The sequence below is a fragment of the Schistocerca cancellata genome, chromosome 1, assembly GCF_023864275.1.
Source record: "Schistocerca cancellata isolate TAMUIC-IGC-003103 chromosome 1, iqSchCanc2.1, whole genome shotgun sequence".
In the NCBI taxonomy this organism is placed as follows: domain Eukaryota; kingdom Metazoa; phylum Arthropoda; class Insecta; order Orthoptera; family Acrididae; genus Schistocerca; species Schistocerca cancellata.
In genome coordinates, this window is record NC_064626.1 from 256,725,688 (window position 1) to 256,746,010 (window position 20,323).

Here is a 20,323-nt window from a genome sequence, read left to right on the forward strand (position 1 = left end):
TTGTGCGGTTCAGCTTCCGGTGGACCCGCCAGGGAATGTCTCACACCAGACGAGTGTAACCCGTATGTCTACGAGGTAGAGTAATGGTGGTGTACACGTACATGGAGAACTTGTTTGCGCAGGAATCGTCGACATAGTGTAGCTGAGGCGGGATAAGGGGATTCAGCCCGCATTTGCCGAGGCAGATGGAAAAACGCCTAAAAACCATCCACAGACTGGCTGGCTCACCGCACCCAGACACAAATCCGCCGAGCGGACTCGTGCCGGGGATCGGCGCTCCTTCCCGCCCGGAAAGCCGTGCTGTTGACTGCATGGCCAACTGGGCGGGCTACAACTAATGTTAAAGACTTTAGTGATAAACTGCAATTTCCTAACTTAGGAAAACTCGCAAAATCGGTACTAGCATAACCTAATTCAAATATGGAGTCATGAAGGAGTTTTTCAGTACTGAGCTATGCACAGACAAAGAAGAGGAATCGAATAGGTGATGTAACACTTGACGCAGTTGCAGTCCCTTACAAGCGAAGGGACAGGAATGCTGTTTGTCTAAGGTAACCAGCGCCCATCTGAAACTTCACAATCCAGACATGTTGTTTTCGATTTGACAAGTAAAATCGATATAGGTTAAGTACTTTAGATATTTTAGTAGGCTTGTAATTACCCAGTTTCCTTATACGATTTCTAAAAAATTTTAATATGTTGGAAAAATCTTGATCTTGTGGAAAATTATGTGCATATTTAAAGGAAACTTGAGAAAGGGCTCTGGCATCAATGGTTGACGTGCTTGTTCACACAAATAACCAAAATTTGGTATTTTGTGCATTCACCCAAATTTTCCACATTTGTTTTATTTGTAAAACTAATGAAGAATTGCTACTGCTGATACAGATGCAAAGAAAGATGTATGAAAGTATGAACAATTACTTTCAGCAGAAAAGTCTCCAAAGGTCTAATTAGCGATATATAACTAGTAAGAGGCACCACCAAACCGACATTCACAAATACTATCTGCGGACACCTCTCTGAAGTAAGATGATGCTGCAGACAAATTTTGATAACAACGTATCCTTGAACAGTTCCATCAGAATCCACCACACACTGTCCCCTTTGTTTCAGATAACAGTAACTGCAGCCTAAGGAAAATAACTGTGACATTTTCCATTGCTGCAATGAATTTTTTTTTTTTTTAAATTTGTGCTGAGGTCACCGGTCCCTACGCTGACGCACTACTTAACCTAACTTAAACTAACTTACGCTAAGGACAACACAGATACCCATGCCTGACGGAGGACTCAGATCTCCAATGGGGGGAGCCGCATGGGCCATGACAAGGCGCCTCAGAGTACATGGTTACCCCATGCGTCTTCTATAATGAGCATTTCAATTTTGTAATTATTTTCTTATATCAGTTATAATTGTGGTAATGTATTAACGGTTTTGTAATTGTATAGTCTAACTGAAATTAACTATCTAGGTCCAAACAGAACATGTTGTGCAAGTAAAATTATTTTTAATTAGTCTCTTTTGCACTCTTCCATTCCCACATGAATTAAGGAGTACTACTATTGGCTAGTAAATCCCTCCCCCAACTGAATCATGGTTCTTCCTGTGATTGGGTTGGCTTCCATGCCTCAGTGATACAGAAAGCTGTACCATAGTTGCCACCACAATTGAGGGATATCTGTTGATAGGCCAAATAAATGTGTGGTTTCTGAAGAGAGATGGCAGCCTTTTCAGTAGTTGGATGGACATCAGTGTGGATGATTGATTTGGCTAAAAGCCAGGGGAAACTACAGCTGTTAGTTTCCCAAGGGCATACAGCGCTAATGTACAGTTAAATGATGGTGATATCCTCTTGGGTACAATATTCTGGAGGTAAAATATCTCCCCTTTCGTATCTCCACGTGGATGTCATCATCAGGAAAAACAAAACTGGCAAACTACAGGTCAGAGCATGAAATGTTAAATCCCTTAACTGGGCAGGTTTGTTAGGTAATGTAAAACAGAAAACAGATATCTTGAAGTGAGATGTAGTGGGGATTAGTGAAGTCTGCTCCCAGGATGAACAGGACTTCTGGTCAGGTGAGTATAGGATGACAAACACAACATAAAACAGGAGTACTCTAGGATTAGGTCTAATAATAAGTAAGAAAACAGAAATGTAGGTAAGCTGCTACAAATAGCACAGTAAATGTATTATTGTAGCCAAGATAGACATGAAGCCAACACCTGTCACAGTAGTGTAAGTCTATATGTTAACTAGTTCTGCAGATAATAAAGAGATTGAAGAAATGTGTGGTGAGACAAAAGAAATTATTCAGATAGCGAGGAAGGGGAAAATGTTATAGAGGACTGGAATTCGAAAGTAGGGAAAGGAACGGATGGTAGAACAGTAGGTGAATACAGACTGGGGCAAACCACAATTTATTGGCTATAGATTAAGACTGGAGAAATTGCAAAAATCTAGGAAGTTAAGGAGTAGGGTCTGGGATAGGTTTAATAAACCAGAGATTGTTGAGAGTTTCAAATGGATATTGGGTAACAGCTAACTGAAACAAGGGAGAAGAATACAGAAGAAGACAAATAGGTAGTTTAAAATATCTTGATGGCAATTCGCCTGTTTCAACCTGGATAATACTGTGCACTGTAGCATGTAAAGTAGCAACTCTTATTGAAACCTCGATTCCCATCGAAATGAACTATTCAATATCGTTTTGAATGGTACAAGAAATAGGAAATCTCTATGAGCAAATATTGTAGCCATGTGGAAAGGCGGACTTGACTTTTTTGCGTACTTAAGACATAGTTATGATGATTTATAATCAAAAGATGGTGAAATATACATTATTTTCAAAACTATTCATAGGATAGATGTGTAAACATACCTAAAAATTATACCTGTAACGTTTATACACGAAAAAAATCGTAATTACTGTACAACTTAATCAAAAGACCTAAGAAACATGATAGCAACAAAATCCAGACTGTAATTAAAAAGTTATTACGCTCTGTATAACAAATATATTGTGAAACTCTATTTTCAGTGTTTTGGCAGTATTAATCATCTTATTTCAGTTTGTCTGTTATTCTGCAGAATATAATAATAATTTATTATCATAACTCTGTCACTTTGTCTGGAAAACTATTCAACTTTTAACCATAAAATACAAAATTAACACTTTACACAACACTTGTACTCAAAGTTCGTTTATTGCAAACTACAGAAACAGTGGCTACAACAGCCGAGGGAAGTCAATGTTACGTCAACATTTAGACACGGAAACCTGCTTGACTTTGTGATGCAAATAAACACTAATTCTAAAGCTCAACTGTTTTGGCCACATCATTTCACAACACCTGATTAATCAAGACACGTAGATCCTGAAATTGTGGAGAACCCAACACTTTTTTTACAGGTGGAGGTAAACTATGGGGAAGAAGTACACAAGTATCTTCAACATTAATAAACTTACGCTGACTACCAACTTTCTTAGCATAACAACACAGTTACATGTGTAAGGTAGCAACCATCTTCTAAGACAGATTAGCAACAGGGAGCAAACGATTTTGTGACATTCTACAAGTTCCTAACCAGGAGCGAATTATATAGTTTCATATGTGTGCTTTGATAGTTTAGTTTTTGAATCCCTGTGTGTTAACCTAGTTTATGAGAGACAACTCTTGCGTTTTTGTTGGTGTCTATGGTAGAGTTTCGTAGCACGTAATGATAGTCGTTCGTTTGCCTGTGTAGTGTAGTTTTCCACCGTCTTTGGTATGGATATGGACTGTTATTGTTATGTGTGGATGTGAGCTGAGTTGGTGACACTTCACTCTTAGCTCCAGGCTGTGTTGGCTTTGGTTACACAGCTTGAGGCTGCAGTGGATGGACATCATTGTTCTCGACCTGCCGTCAGGATCCAACAGATGTCCAGCAAAACCCACAAGTCTGCCGATCTGTCCACACTGGTGGCCAGACCAGTTACTATGTAGCCTCCCCACTATGTTTGGTTTCTGACTGTAATTGAGCCAAACTTTAAAGAACCTAATATGAACTGAACTGTAACTGATCTGAATGCAGCTTGACTTTGTATGAAATGTGCAATGGAAATAAAAAAATGATCTAACCCTATTCAAAATTTCCACTTACTTCACACCATGACAACACTGCTGCAGATTTCTCAAAAGTACAGCAGTAAACAGCAAGCACCAAGCATTGGCTAAGCTAGATTTCTGTTTCTAAACATTATATACAAACTTTTGCATGTGGTAATGTGTAATGACAAACTGTGGGGTGGAGAGATTAACTATTTATATGAAGTGATATTCCAAGACAACGATTTTAGAATGAAGTATGTATTCAAAAGATAGAGTAAAACTTCGCTTGATCTTCACACATAACAATGGTCTGAACAATAATGTGCTTAACAAAGTGAACAATGATTTAAAAAGTGCACAAAGATAACAGAGAATTTCTATAAAAATCTAACAGCTTAATCAATTGATATTTCACTCCATGATTCTGGGAATCCAGCTCTGAGCAAGTTAACTAGCTGACAATAATCATTCCTAGCTGTGCAATGCTGCAGTCTTTGCTCAAACTTCTTCTCTTCAAAAATAATAACATTGTTCAAAATATATATTCCTTTCATATCTCAATGTATATATTATATTCATCTTTGGTGTCCTTTCTTTGTCTAACGTATATGGTCACAAGTCCACACAGCACTACTAAATATGTCCATTATTTACCACCACACTTCAACTAAGACTGAGCATGGTCGTGCAGTGATTAGCACACTGGACTCGCATTTGGAAGGACGATGGTTCAAACTCCCTTCTGGCCATCGTCATTTAGGTTTTCCATGATTTCCCGAAATTGCTTCAGGCAAATGCTGGGATGATTCTTTTGAAAGGGTATGGCCGATGTCCTTCCCCATCCTTCCCTAATCCGATGGGCCACCCAGTGACCTTCCTGTTTGGTTCCCTCCCCCTAAACCAACCAACAAAGTGAGAATGTATCAGACTGTGCAGAGGCGATGACAAGACCAACGATTGTTTAACAGTAACATAAATTGCTCTCTCTATCTGATGTGTACAGCGATGACAAACAAAAATAAAAAATGACATGGCTACCTTGCAACTGCTCACACTGAGGTTGACCCCTCACTCGTGTTAGAGTGGGAGGTCGCCTCAGGATGTGGTAAGTTGTGAAAAACTTTCTAGATGACCAAACATAATGCCTTCCTTGTTAGTCCGACAAACAGGTTCTAGGTCCTGTCTGTGGCTGACACTATCCCTCGGCCAGATACAGTCGCTTGTCCTTTTTCAGAGGAAACCTCTCTGTCTGGAAAATCCAAGCAGCCACAGAAGGTGGAATTACTGGTAGTTGGAAGCTCCAATAACGATAGATGCGCTGCGGCTGCCAAGAAAGGGAAGAAAGGCAAAGTGCATACTGGGGGGAGTCATTCCAGATGTGGAACAGGTCCTTCCGGACGCCATGAAGAGCACAGGGTGCGGCTAAGTGCAGGTGGTAGCTGAGGGCGGTACCAATTCTGTGTGTCACTTTGGATCAGAAGAGAGCAGCTACCAGAAGTGGTAAATGCGCCAGTCTTGCTTGTGAGAAGAAAGCAGAGCTCACCATTTGTAGCTTAGTCGACAAGACTGATTGTAGAACTCTGGTATAAACCTGAGTGGAGGGTCTGAATCAAGCTCAGAGGGTTCTTCGACCACGTAGGCTGTAGATTTCTCTACTTGCTGCATAGGGTGGTGAGATTTTGGGCTTCTCTAAATAGGTCAGAAGTCCATCACATGCAGGAGGCGGCTACACGAGTAGTGGGAGCTGTGTGGCAGGGACTGGGAGGTTTATTACATTACAGGGACACTGGGAAACACAGAAAGAACTTCAGTATCAAAGGGTACAGCTCTAACACAGGAAGGACATAGAACTCAGAACAATCGGACAAGAGCTGTGAATTGTTGTAGCTGTGTTGGAAACGTACCACAGCTCCAAGTACTAATAGAACGCCCTGATGCTCGAATCTTTATAGACACTGAAAGCTGGCTAAAACTGGAGATAATTCAGCCGAAATTTTTGTGAAAGACCAAACAGTATATAGAAAGGATACCCTAAATACAGTTAGCGGTGGCCTGTTTGTTGCTGCTAGAAGTAGTTTATCTTGTGGTGAAATTGAAATCATTAGTTTCTATGCTTTAGTATGGGTACAGGTCATTCTTAGCAACTGGAATAAAATAACGGCTGGATCCTTTAACCGACCTCCCACCTGATACAACTGCTGAAAGTTTCAAAGAAAACTTGAATCTAATTTCAGACACATACGAGACTCATACAAATACATGGTGTTTTCAATTTACTCTCGATATGTTGGCGAAAATACATGTTTAAATCGGGAGACACTCATAAAACAACATCCGAAATTGTGCTAATTGCATTCTCTGAAAATCATTTCGAACAGTTTGTTCATGAGCCCATTTGAATAGTAAATCGGCATGAAAATACGCTTGACCTCTCAGCAACAAGTAATCCTGAGCTAATAACTAGCATCCAAATGAATACTGAGATTATCGAACACTGGGTGGTCGTGGCGAGACTGAATACCAGAACTCCCAAAGAACCGAAAAATACAACTACCAAAAAGGCATATACAAATTCACTAGACACCTTCTTGAGAGACAATTTCCATCCCCTCCAAATTAACACTGTAAGTATGGACCAGATATGTCTTGAATTCAAAGAAATAGTATCCACAGCAATTGAAAGATTTATATCAAATGAACTAAAAAAAAAAAAAAGACGGAGCTGATCCCCTATGGTCAGAACACTGTTGCAGAAACATCAGAAAATGCATGCCCATTATAAACAAACGCGAAACCCCCAAGATTGGCAAGCTTTTACAGAAGCTCGAAATTTAGAGCGGATTTCAATGTGAGATGCTTATAATAGTTTCTACAACGAAGCTCTGGCTCGAAAGGTGTCAGAAAATCCAAAGAGATTCTTGATGTGTCTAAAGTATGCTAGTGGCAAGACACAATCAGTGCTTCCTCTGCACAATAGCAATGGAAAAATTATCGATGAGCTGCTATAGCAAATTACTAAAGACAGCCTTTGGAAATTCCTTCCCCAAAGAAGATGAAGTACATATTCGAGAATTCAAATCAAGACTAGCTGCCAACATGAGTAACTTAGAAGCAGATATCCTCAGAGCAGTGAATCAACTTAAATCCCTTAATAAAAGCAAGTCTTGTGGTCCAGATTGTATACCAATTAGATTCCTTACAAGAGTATACTGATGGAATAGCTTCACACTTAAAAATCATATGCAATCAGTAGCTGACGAAAGAGTCATACCCAAAAACTGGAAAGTTGCACGGGTCACACCTATATTGAAAATAGGCAATAGGAGTAATCCACTAAATTACAGGCCCATAACGTTAACGTCGATATACAGTAGGATTTCGGAACACATATTGCGTTCTAACTTTATGATTTACCTTGAAGAGAATGATTTATTGACACATAGTCAGCCCGGATTTAGAAAGCATCATTCTTTGAAACACAACTACCTCTTTACTCACGTGGAATGTTGGGTGCTGTCGACAAAGTATTTCAAATTGATTTCGTATTCTTAGATTTTCAGAAGGCTTTTCATATTCACCTCACATTCGGTTTCTAATCAGATTGCATGCTTATAGAATATCGCTTCAGTTATGTGACCAGATTCATGATTTGCTGTTAGAGAGGTCACAATTCATAGTAATTGATGGAGAGTCATCAAGTAAAATACAAGTGATTTCTTGCGTTTCCCAAGGTAGGATTACAGGCCCTCTGCTGTCCCTTATCTATTGAAACGTTTTAGGAGACATTATGAACAGGTATCTTACATTATTTCCAGATGATGCTACCATTTATCGTCTAGCAAAGTCATCAGAAGATCAAACCCAGTTGCAAAAGAATTTAGATAAAATATCTGCATGTTGCAATAATTTGCATTTGAGCCTAAATAATGAAAAGTGTGAGGTCATCAATATGAATGCTGAAAGTAGTCCATTAAACTTTGGTTACACGATAGATCAGACAAATGTAACAACCAAAAATTCAACTAAATACCTAGGAATTACAATTACAAACAACTTAAATTGGAAAGAACACATAGTAAATGTTGTGGGGAAGGTGAACCGAAAACTGCATTTTATTGACAGAGCTGTTAGAAGATGCAACAGATGTACTAAACAGTCTGCCTACACTATGCTGTCCATCCTTTTTGGAATGCTGCGCAATTTGGGATCCTCACGAGAAAAATGGAGGGCAGTTCAAAGAAGGCAGCACATTTTGTATCATCGAGGAATGGGGAAGGAAGTGTCACAGACGTGATACAGGATTTGGGGTGTACATAATTACAACAAAAGCGTTTCCCATTGCAGTGGGATCTTTTCAAGAAATTTCAATCACAAACTTTCTCCTCTGAATGTGAAAATATTTTGTCGACGTCGACTTACATAAGGAGAAACTATCAACATAATAAAATAAGGGAAAGCAGAGCTTGCACAGAAAGATATAGGTGTTCGTTTTTTCGCGCGCTTTTCGAGATTCGAATAACAGAGAATTACTGTGATGGTTGTTAGGTTGTTTGATGAAACCTCTGCCTGGCACTTAAGTGCGGAATAGTCATGTAGATGTAGATGTAGATGTAGATACTACAATAGGGTGGAGTGTAAGCTGGGATCTGTTGAAAATCGTTAGAACACTCTTGTTAGTAATTTTTAAATTTCAAGTATCTGTGCATCACAAAATACTAATTTCAGAATTCTAAGGCAAAGTTACGAATGGCACTGACAACAATAAGGACTAAAAGTGAAATGTAAGGATAGACAAGGAAAATGACAAACGGAGTAAATGGAAATTAATTACATGGAACTTTGACAACATGGACAACAAAGAAAAACAAGCACTTGAACGTTTTCCTGTTTTGTGCAATAGTGACAGACAATGTGAGGGGTTCTGTGGACTGTAAATCAACATTTTTGATGTGTTAGGCAAAATTGTTCGTTAAGGCAAAGCAACACAGGGAGGCAAATCAGTTTCTATGTGATTACTACAAAAATTTATTTAACCAAATCAAGAAGAATTGGATTAACCAACTAATAATTTGGACAGTAAATTCACACTATGAAAATGAAGCAAAAATGTGAGAAAAGGGATTACCAACCTCAATTCGATCGTGAGGAACTTACGGTAGACCCAGAACACAAACCATCGGATGAACAGTTAGGTCCTACTGAAAACAATGTTCTACATGTAGAATCAGATCTGATAAAAATGTTGGAAATACTTGCACCATATAAAATGCAGTTTTATTTAAAACTATCGAAAATGTAAATTTTAATGAAGGCAGGGTGGTAGTATTGGATGCCCATAAGCAAACTGTTATGCGTGTCATGACCAGGATAGAAAGTTTTACCAAAAGTTACTCAATAATTAACGAACACAGAAGCAAAAACACTCAAATAAAGTTAAAATATCCGAAAATGATACTAGAAACAAAATTTCTAAGTAAACTCGAAGTTGTGGAGAATATATATATATATAGAGGTATTTTCGAAAGAAGACATCCTGGAAGTTGTAGACTTTAACTCAAACTGTGAAACAAAATGTTATTCCAATGGAATATTGCAATGAAAATGATTATTTGTTTAAGGGAATGATAAACGTAGAAATGATAAAAAATGAATCCATAAACACTGTAGGTTTAACTATTGCAAAAATGAATAGTAAGCATATAGTGTAGAGTAATAGTAAGAACTATTTAAAGTCAAAAGCATATTCCAAGCCAATTTTATATTTTTCAATGTGTATATGTAATGTTAAACCAAAACAAATATATTCAAAGAAATTCGTGTCAGAGGTAGAAGCAAATGAATACAACAATAACAATGAGTTATGTACACCATAACTTTAATGACTAGAGGGGCATGTATCTTCTGTTGTATATCATGTGTTTGTTCAACACAATGCTCTGAGCTGATGTGGATCTTACTTCAAAAATTTCGTTTTCCAGAGACACTTCCATTCCCTAACTGTCCTGTCAATTTTCAGATTATCTTGTGCTGTCATGCTATCGTTCTTTAATAGGTGCACATATAGTAGGTTATTTCAAATGTAGTTACATAGCCATAATAATGATAAATTTATTTTTTATTTTCCCAAGAGTCATATAAACGTATTTAAAATCGATGAAGGCGGAGTAATTTTGAAACGTGTTAACACTAACGATATTTTACACTGGTTTAATTGAAAGATACATTTACGTCGTGGCAACCCATTCCAGTGCAAGAGCACTCGCCACCCATCCGCTTCAGGAACGACAACAGCAGACTATGTAGATCGTCAGTGAGCAAAGTCGACCAAACTATTGGAATCTCTCTCTGCCATGCACTGCTTTGTGGCAGCCCTGAGATTTTTCTGGAGATAAGTATGTGGTGAAAAGAACTCACTGGCTAGCACTTTTCTTATCGACGTTGAACGATTGACATGCTCCCCTGAGCGAGATAGTTTTGTATAGTGAGTATCTTTGCATTGTGTAAACTTGAAGGCAAGGTGCAGTGATAATATTCTGGACGACGCTGGTTAGTCTGTATTGCAAGGTTAGCCGAACAATGATTCAGGCATTTGCAAAAACCTTGCTGAGCGCTAGTGGCAGACTGCTAAAATTTTGTTCATTTGGCCCTGATTGAGACATGTTTTTCACACCACCCTGTCAGTTTCGCAGGATCGGTAGGCTACTTCTGCATCACGGACTTCTCAGAAGCGTTTGGATCACGGCGGATATTCTGTCATGTGTCGTCTGATTGCCATAGTCTACCATGTGTGTGCCCACAAATTTCCTTTTCTTGTATTTGCTAGGTATGGAATACGATTTGTTACTTGCCACTCACTGAAACCTATAGTTCTGTGAGGCTACTGAATGCCATAGAAATTATTTCCACTGTGTCCATTTTTATCAATATGTAACTTTACTTTGTTAATGTCCTGTGTTAATTTTTATGAAGTTGTGTCCTGTTCCAAAACAGGAACCGAAAAATCAAGAATACTTTCCATGTCCTGTTAATCTTTTTTTCCCGCAAACGCCTATATGTTAAGTATACCATAGGGCTGTTGGTGCAAGGTCAGTGAGGAAACGATTTCACACAACTTTTTTGCTTATATAGTGAGGAAGTTGTCCTACATTTTAGAAAGATACATGTTTTGATTGTCTTTGAGAAGAAATCTATTTTACATTAGCTGTTCTGTGAATTACTTTGCTGTTTGATTTCATTGAAGTTACATAAACACGAATTTTGGAAGCACTTAGAGAACATTTACTCTGTACTGGATCTGTAAAGGAAGAAATGCGGGATTGTTAATTAAATACTGTCGTTTTGAATGTCTATTGTCAGCAAACGAGTAAGACTATTATAATGAGAGCACTGATAAAAAGAATATATTATGCAGGGTGAATAATAAGGTGAAAATTTCAAGAACATGTATTGGTTACTTCAAGTGCAGTTTACTATGATTTGTCAGGACAAGTATGTGATATCTGAAAGCTGTAATGGGTGAGAATTATGTTTTGTATGAGTAACTTTATGTGTGAAGTGGAACAATATTTGAAATACGTTAAACATGTTTTTCTATTCTTGAAAGTAATGGTACTGAACATGCGCTGATATATAGTATGTTGTGTAACACCCCTCCCGTCCCTTAGTTTTGGCGTGTGTTAACCCCAACTAATTGACTAACAGATCAATAGAGAGTCCAAAACTGCCTCAATATCGGATAACGCAAAAAAGTAATATGACTCCTGATTGAACTGCGGTGGCAGTGTTGACATTAATTTATTCAGAACTGATCACTTTTAATTAAAAGGGGTGCACATTGATGTTCAGCTATTGAACACCAGATGCAAATGTTGAACGTAAAATTAATTAAGAAAGTGACTTGGGATTTCAACTACTTGATTGAAAACAGATGCAGTCGATTACCACAAATTTATTTTAACTCCCGACCTTCAATCATCACATTACAAGACTCTCCTATCAGGCAGTGGTAATAAATTGCGTTTGTGTGGAGTAAAGCACGATAACTCAAAAGTAATTCCTATCGACTGACTCAGGCGTAAAATTATTTTTGGAAAATGTCAGAGGTAACGTAATGTTGCTGTGTGGTATTTCACACCAACTGAGTTGCAAGCCTGAACTGTTTAAAGAGAATAAAGCTTAAGGAGTAACTTGGGGTTGTTTGATTGTGTAGTGACATCCAAAAACTGTGTCTGATGTAGAAAAGATGTGTGGGATTGTATTGTCTCATGGTATAGGAAACAACTTTGCTGTTTTGAAAATGTGATAAGATCAATTTAACACTGCTGTCTAGAAGGACACATCTCCAAAGAGAATTGTGAACTGCTGTTGATTTGTACTTATAGTTTTTGAGAAGTGTTGTAAGTGATGTAAATAAGATACGAGAATTTCTTTATTTACGAAGATAATCCAGTATAGTATAGGTTTTATCACTTTATCATAGTGTGATAATTAGCCTTTAACATACAAGAGATGTATGCATACACTTGAAGTGTGTACATAGTATGAAGCATTTTGAAATCTTAGAACTTATTCCTGTTAGCACCAAAGTTCATTAATAGTTGCCTACATTCAACAGATTTTTGTTTACTTAGTACATACTAATGGATTGATTAACACATTTACTTGCTTGAAACAAATTATGTCACTGTAGTATGGTGGTTGATTTCAACCTCTAGTAACCTATTCATCAGTATATGAAAGAAAAGTGAAACACTGTGAACTTTGATACGATACCTCGATTTTACTTGTAAAGAGAAAGAGACTGGAGTGGTAGGAATTCAGATGTTATCAATATGTCCAGTGCAAACGTCCATCATTTTGAATCTTCACTCATGCCCTTGCAGGCAGCCATGGTGCACTGCGAAACAAGCAACTGCAACTTGGATGTATGCAGTGGTTCTGAACAATTCTACCCCGACATAGAGCTGCCAGTTTAAAAAACTCAAGATTCCTTCCGCTTATACTAGTTCTTTTCGAAGTTAGAAGAAGTCGGACAGTACACGCAATTTTATGTTGCTAACGTATCGCTACTTGTACTAAAAATCCTGTGTGGGACTATGGCAGGATTCTTTTATCAACCAGAAAATTATCTTTTCTTATCTATCACTTCATGCATCACAGGACTAGAATATTAAACTCATTTTTAGCTCTTGAAGGAGTGCTGAGATCTACCACAGTCACAGAACGCCACCTGACTTTCAATCTCTCTCTTGAGGTAACCAAATGTCTCGCCGCATATGAAGCCTCTTAAGGTAACAGCACAGAGAAGTTGTAGATATAAGCTCTGTACTACGTATCACTTCATAAATTCGTTAACGCATCTGATTTTATTACCATGGGTGTCTCTCTCTGTATAGATGGATGATTAAAATATCGTTAAAATATAGCCGCAACGAAAAGACACAAAGTGAAGATCCACATCTGTGCAAGAGAGGGTTCCTGATTTGTTGTCTGATACATTCCGAAGGTGATTGACAGCCTCTACATTTACATTCATATTCCACAGTGACGGAATAACTGAAGTCTTAGTATTCCGTTTCGATTGATTCCTCTTATTGCAGTTATGTACGTGGTCACTGTTGTGGTGCTAGCCATCCCAGGAAGGTGTTGCCCCTCCACCAAGACTCTTTCTCCATGTCAAACAAGCGAGCTCAGTCAATCAGTATGCGGTAATCAATGGCGCACCAGGGAACAGACGGGATGGAAAAGACACCATGGATATACTGCAATAAGCACCACAGTTGAAACTGTGATCAATTTTAGTAATTTTACCGTAATTTAAACACTGACCAATGACGCGGCAACCTGCTTCCCAATTTCTGTATAGTCGCTCTACTTTGCGAGTACCATTGTGTTTGTAGATAGATGACTGTGCAGTACTTTCATTCATTGTTAATTGTCGAACATATACATCAAAGTATACTAGACAGTGATCTACAAATTCCGGCACTTCGAGCACAGTGCATAATTTACGATCTTTCTCTATATGGATGGGGGTCACAGGGCATTCTCATATTCTGAGGTTAAAGTTAGAGACTGAAAGACCTCCTCGTATTATCTTTGACCAACCCTCTCTGCAGCACTGTCACCTATTTAATCTGCAGTTGACCAGAAGTGGAATAGAGTGAGCTGAATCCGTAACAGATGTTCTGCGCCTATCCGAGAGCACAAGATTTCTCCAGAAGTGCGTATGCAGGGGAGGTTAACACCCCTATCGGTATATAGTAGTAGGTATGAAATTATTGTGATATAATTGCAGACAGTTAAGAAGAAGAATAAATGGGTGGTTGTTATTTATGATGGAGCATTCTAGAGAGAGAGAGAGGTAGATGTTGCTGCAGGTCATTTGACAATTTTTTTCCATTGTTCTGTCAGGATGCATCAGTTGTGTGACATAACCTGTGTTCGACTGGTATACAAGCATGTGTTCTGAGTGTGACTTAGAGCACTGTCTCCTTGCAATCGTTAACAGCGAGACTCTCAGCATTCAGAGTAGATCCATCTCATGTGTGATGAAACATTTCCATTTTGTTTTGACACATTCCTCGAGATGAATGAAGATTTATGTGATGTACTCCGTTCCCTTGCCGCATCTTGGGCATAAAATAGAGTCTTCAGTTTCATAACTACGGTGATTCTAAGTTAGTGACAGGTCGTTTGTAAGGTACAGCAGTCTTCTTGTATACATCTACTTGACAGATGTCCTGTTAACAGAGTTAGTGGTGGTGTGATGTGTAATTTCACGTGTCAAACACCGCTGCTATGCGTTTGTCTCTTTCTTTGCAAGAGGTATTCTCAGTTACTAACAATAATTTTGTATAGGACTGATGTGAGCGTAGTATAATTTGTGACCTACGATCAGATGTCAACAGTGCGCGCTATACACCTGTGGACTATCGACACTGTAAGGCGTTGTTTCATTTATCCTAAATGTGCGTAATGATGACAAAGAGTATTTGTTACTGGGTATAAGGTGATTACCTTGTTTTGAGCTTCATCAGAGGAGACATCAATTAGGCTCCTACTGCCTTTATGCACCTGTGTTGGAAATTTAATTGTTGTAATCAACTTGTAAGATCTAAATAAGATTCTCAGATAATTTTTCCTATCCCTATTCGTTAGAAAATCTACACTGAAATCACCACAGACCATTAACTGCTCGGTGCTAGCTGACAACAGCATCGTAGGGAATCCATATTACTCATAAACAGTTCAAAATTTCCCAGTGAAGATCTATAAACAGTGACAATTAAAAGTGAACTATTTTTCTGTATTAATTTAGAGGCACACGCTTCTGTGTGCAGATCGATACAAAATCTATTTGTTTCAATGTTTTTGTATTTGAGTTCGGTTTTAATGTACGTAACAACTCCTTTTCCCATGTTAAAATATGTTTTTTCTTCACTCCAGTCACTTTAGTTATGTTACAGTCTGTTGCTTGACTTATGAACTTAATATGTTTTCTGAATTCTAATACAGCTGGGACAGAAGTGGAACATAATGCCATATCTTGAGACATTGTTTTATTTGGAACAATCATGCTTGCTCATGTGTAGAACAATAATAGAGCAATTCACAGGGAAGCTGTTACCTAACTAACTGACATACAAGCACATACCATCAAGTTTTTTTTTAACCAAGCGAGAATTAAAACACAGGTATTAATAGTCACACAACTTGGCCAGGAGATACCAATCACAGTGCTCCTGTTGACCAATACATGAACCCTGTTGACAGATGGTCGGGCAAATCAACCATCCACCTGAAGAAGCTGTGGTCTGCTGCATGTCACCACACAGGTCCCCTCAGATAAAAGGGAGTTTCGTTCTCGATTTGCATGGTTGGTGAGAATGTCTAATGTTCTTCCACTTCTGCTAAGAATATGATGCAGACCAGTATACATAAGCATCAATTCACCCCATCTCTGTGCAACATTACATGTGTACAGGACTGCAACTCTCACTGTACAAAGGTTTGTGGAGTCCCATGACATGATGCTTGACATGGCCAGAATTGTGACATCGTTCTCTTAAGTGAGCAACGAAATCTGATTCCTTCTAGACATCCATTGTGATTGACGTGGTTTGATGAGTTCACTGGCGAAGAGTCCAGGTCAAGCTTCCAAATGTCACATAGCCCAAGTAAGACGAATGATAATGCAGATGTCCTTTTTGACTCATAGCATATTAGTGCAGCTTTTAACAACTGGTGCTGGCATTGAGCCATACCATTACTTGCGGGATGGTAGCTTGTAGTTTTGGGGTGCACTGTGCACACAAAATTTACTCAACTGGGCATATAGCTCAGACTCAAACTGACGTCCTTGAGCTGTTGTATCATGAAGTGGGCAGCCAAAGTGGGGTACCCAGTGTGACAAAAAGGCAGTGGCCAGTGTCTTGGCTGCAATGTTGTCCACTGGGATGGCCTCTGGCCATCGGGTAAAAGGTCCTTCACTATCAAAAGATATCATTGTCCATCTGTGGGGGTTACTGGTCCTACCACATCGATAGGGTCTTGAAAATCTCCCACTGGATGTGGATATGGCCAGAAATCTTGTTGCAATGGTGTTGTGAACATGCTTGAGATCAGGTTCAACTATCGTTTTGTATCCCTGGCCGTACAAAACTGCTAGTTATTAGTTTCATTGTTGTCTTGAGCTGGGGTGACACAAACTGTACAAGTTTTCTAAAGCACACTTACGAAACACAGAAGATATGAAAGGACGAATTCTACCATTGCAAACCTTGCAACACAGTTTGCCATTTGCACCTAGGATATCTTTAAGCTTCAGTTGAATACTGGATGCAGTGTCTGTTAAAAATCCCTATAGCTCTTGCTCAGGTTCTTGTGCCTTAGCTAGTTACATAAAGTTTACAGCCTCTGTGATACTGCGGATGTGGGCAAGATAGTTTGCCATTATGCTATCGGATCCTGGTAAGTGTTGCACACCAGCACTAAACTTTGTGACAAACTCCAGTTGATTATATTGTCTTGACAAGCACTTGTCATTATTTTGCCGAAAGGTATAGACGATGTATAAATTGCAAATTCCCTCACCTCCAAACGTGTACAAAAATGTTTTATGGACTCGTAAACCGCAAGTAATTCGCGATCGTACATGTTCCATTTTTGTTATGCTGGCAGGGATTATGTGAGTAGAAAGCGAGAGGCTGTCAGGCATCATCCACATATTATTGTGAAACTAGTGCTGCTTCTGCTATGCTTTGTGTAGCTGACTCGAAAGTGGCATTCATTCTGTCTGTCCACTGCATTGGTGTTCTTCCTTCAGTACCATACAATAACGTGGAAAGAGGTTCCTGAAGTTCTGCTGAATGGGGTTGATAGCACCAATAACAATTGAGAATTTGTAAGAATCTTCAGCTCTTTAGCGGTTTCTGGCTGCAGAATACTTAATATGGCTTCGATGTTTCCTGGTAATGGCAACCATTTCACTTGTGATCTAAGATGGCCTAAGAAGGTGATCTCTGTCTGCTTGAAAACACATTTCGCAGTGTTCAGTACGACATCGTATTTGTCTAGGCATCTAGAAATCTTGAGTAACTGCTATTCATGTTCCTCCAGTGTTGCCGAAAAGAGGAGGATATCGTCAAGATACCCAAAACAACATGACAACTCTTGTAGCACTGTACCTATGACTCTTTGCCATGTCTGTGCAGCGTGTTTTTAATTCAAACATCATAGATCAGCTTTCAAAAAGGCCAAAAGGCATGATGATAGCCATCTTTGATATATCGTTCTCAGTTATGGGAACATGAGTATAGGCTTTTGCACAGTCTAACACGCTAAATAATAATGCTCCACGTAGTTTTAGTTTCTCAATAGTGGTACAGGGCAACGATCTGGTATTGTCTCAGCATTAATGGCACGATAATCCCTGCATGTGCTCCATGTGCCACTCTTATTTGGGAGCAGATGTACAGGCGATGACCATGGGCTGCTAAATGGACGAATGATGCTTCCTTTCAACATGGAATTAAACTCGGTCTTTGCAACAGCACAGTAGTCTGGAGCTAAGAGTGTGGATCAGCATGAAATTGGTGGGCCTGCGGTAGTCTTAATACACTCCTGGAAATGGAAAAAAGAACACATTGACACCGGTGTGTCAGACCCACCATACTTGCTCCGGACACTGCGAGAGGGCTGTACAAGCAATGATCATACGCACGGCACAGCGGACACACCAGGAACCGCGGTGTTGGCCGTCGAATGGCGCTAGCTGCGCAGCATTTGTGCACCGCCGCCGTCAGTGTCAGCCAGTTTGCCGTGGCATACGGAGCTCCATCGCAGTCTTTAACACTGGTAGCATGCCGCGACAGCGTGGACGTGAACCGTATGTGCAGTTGACGGACTTTGAGCGAGGGCGTATAGTGGGCATGTGGGAGGCCGGGTGGACGTACCGCCGAATTGCTCAACACGTGGGGCGTGAGGTCTCCACAGTACATCGATGTTGTCGCCAGTGGTCGGCGGAAGGTGCACATGCCCGTCGACCTGGGACCGGACCGCAGTGACGCACGGATGCACGCCAAGACCGTAGGATCCTACGCAGTGCCTTAGGGGACCGCACCGCCACTTCCCAGCAAATTAGGGACACTGTTGCTCCTGGGGTATCGGCGAGGACCATTCGCAACCGTCTCCATGAAGCTGGGCTACGGTCCCGCACACCGTTAGGCCGTCTTCCGCTCACGCCCCAACATCGTGCAGCCCGCCTCCAGTGGTGTCGCGACAGGCGTGAATGGAGGGACGAATGGAGACGTGTCGTCTTCAGCGATGAGAGTCGCTTCTGCCTTGGTGCCAATGATGGTCGTATGCATGTTAGGCGCCGTGCAGGTGAGCGCCACAATCAGGACTGCATACGACCGAGGCACACAGGGCCAACACCCGGCATCATGGTGTGGGGAGCGATCTCCTACACTGGCCGTACACCACTGGTGATCGTCGAGGGGACACTGAATAGTGCACGGTACATCCAAACCGTCATCGAACCCATCGTTCTACCATTCCTAGACCGGCAAGGGAACTTGCTGTTCCAACAGGACAATGCACGTCCGCATGTATCCCGTGCCACCCAACGTGCTCTAGAAGGTGTAAGTCAACTACCCTGGCCAGCAAGATCTCCGGATCTGTCCCCCATTGAGCATGTTTGGGACTGGATGAAGCGTCGTCTCACGCGGTCTGCAAGTCCAGCACGAACGCTGGTCCAACTGAGGCGCCAGGTGGAAATGGCATGGCAAGCCGTTCCACAGGACTACATCCAGCATCTCTACGATCGTCTCCATGGGAGAATAGCAGCCTGCATTGCTGCGAAAGGTGGATATACACTGTACTAGTGCCGACATTGTGCATGCTCTGTTGCCTGTGTCTATGTGCCTGTGGTTCTGTCAGTGTGATCATGTGAGGTATCTGACCCCAGGAATGTGTCAATAAAGTTTCCCCTTCCTGGGACAATGAATTCACGGTGTTCTTATTTCAATTTCCAGGAGTGTATAATCTGTGGTGCTGTGACGTATGGTGCCTCTTTTGGGGCGCCTGGAGGACTCATGACATCTGAGAACTGCCCAAGTAGCTCAGCGTCTCTACTGCCTGTTGAGCAGATCAGCTTGACGTCGGAATCCATTGGCAGAAAGGCCAGAGACGCTGTCAATGAGGAGTGTCATTCTACGAATTAACTCGAAATTGAGCTTTGCTCACGCTTCCGTATCTGGAGGTGAAGTTATTACATCTTGCACCTCTGCTATGTACCGATGATCTAACTGCCTGAAGACCAGTGCCAATTTGGTGGAGTCTGCAGTCAAACCAGTGCAGAGAAAACTTGCCACTACCTGTGTGAACAATAAAGCTGGATTGTGTGGCCAAAATGGGGATAGCCACTCTGCCTAATGCTTGTGTGCATGCCATCTCGCAATTTCCTGTTTCTCAAAAATTCGGCGTGATATTTTTGTATTGTTGATTTTCTTTCCTCGAGCTGTACCACGTCGGGGTCACTATTATTGTAATCTGCTGCTTGACTTCCAAATTTAACACATATGCTGAGTTCTAGTACAGCGAGGACAGATATGTAACATCTTGAGACAGTGGTTTATTCAGAACAATTAGGCACGTTCATATGTTGAACAATTACAACAATCCACAGAGAAGCTGTTGCATAACTAATTAACATACAAACTCGTAC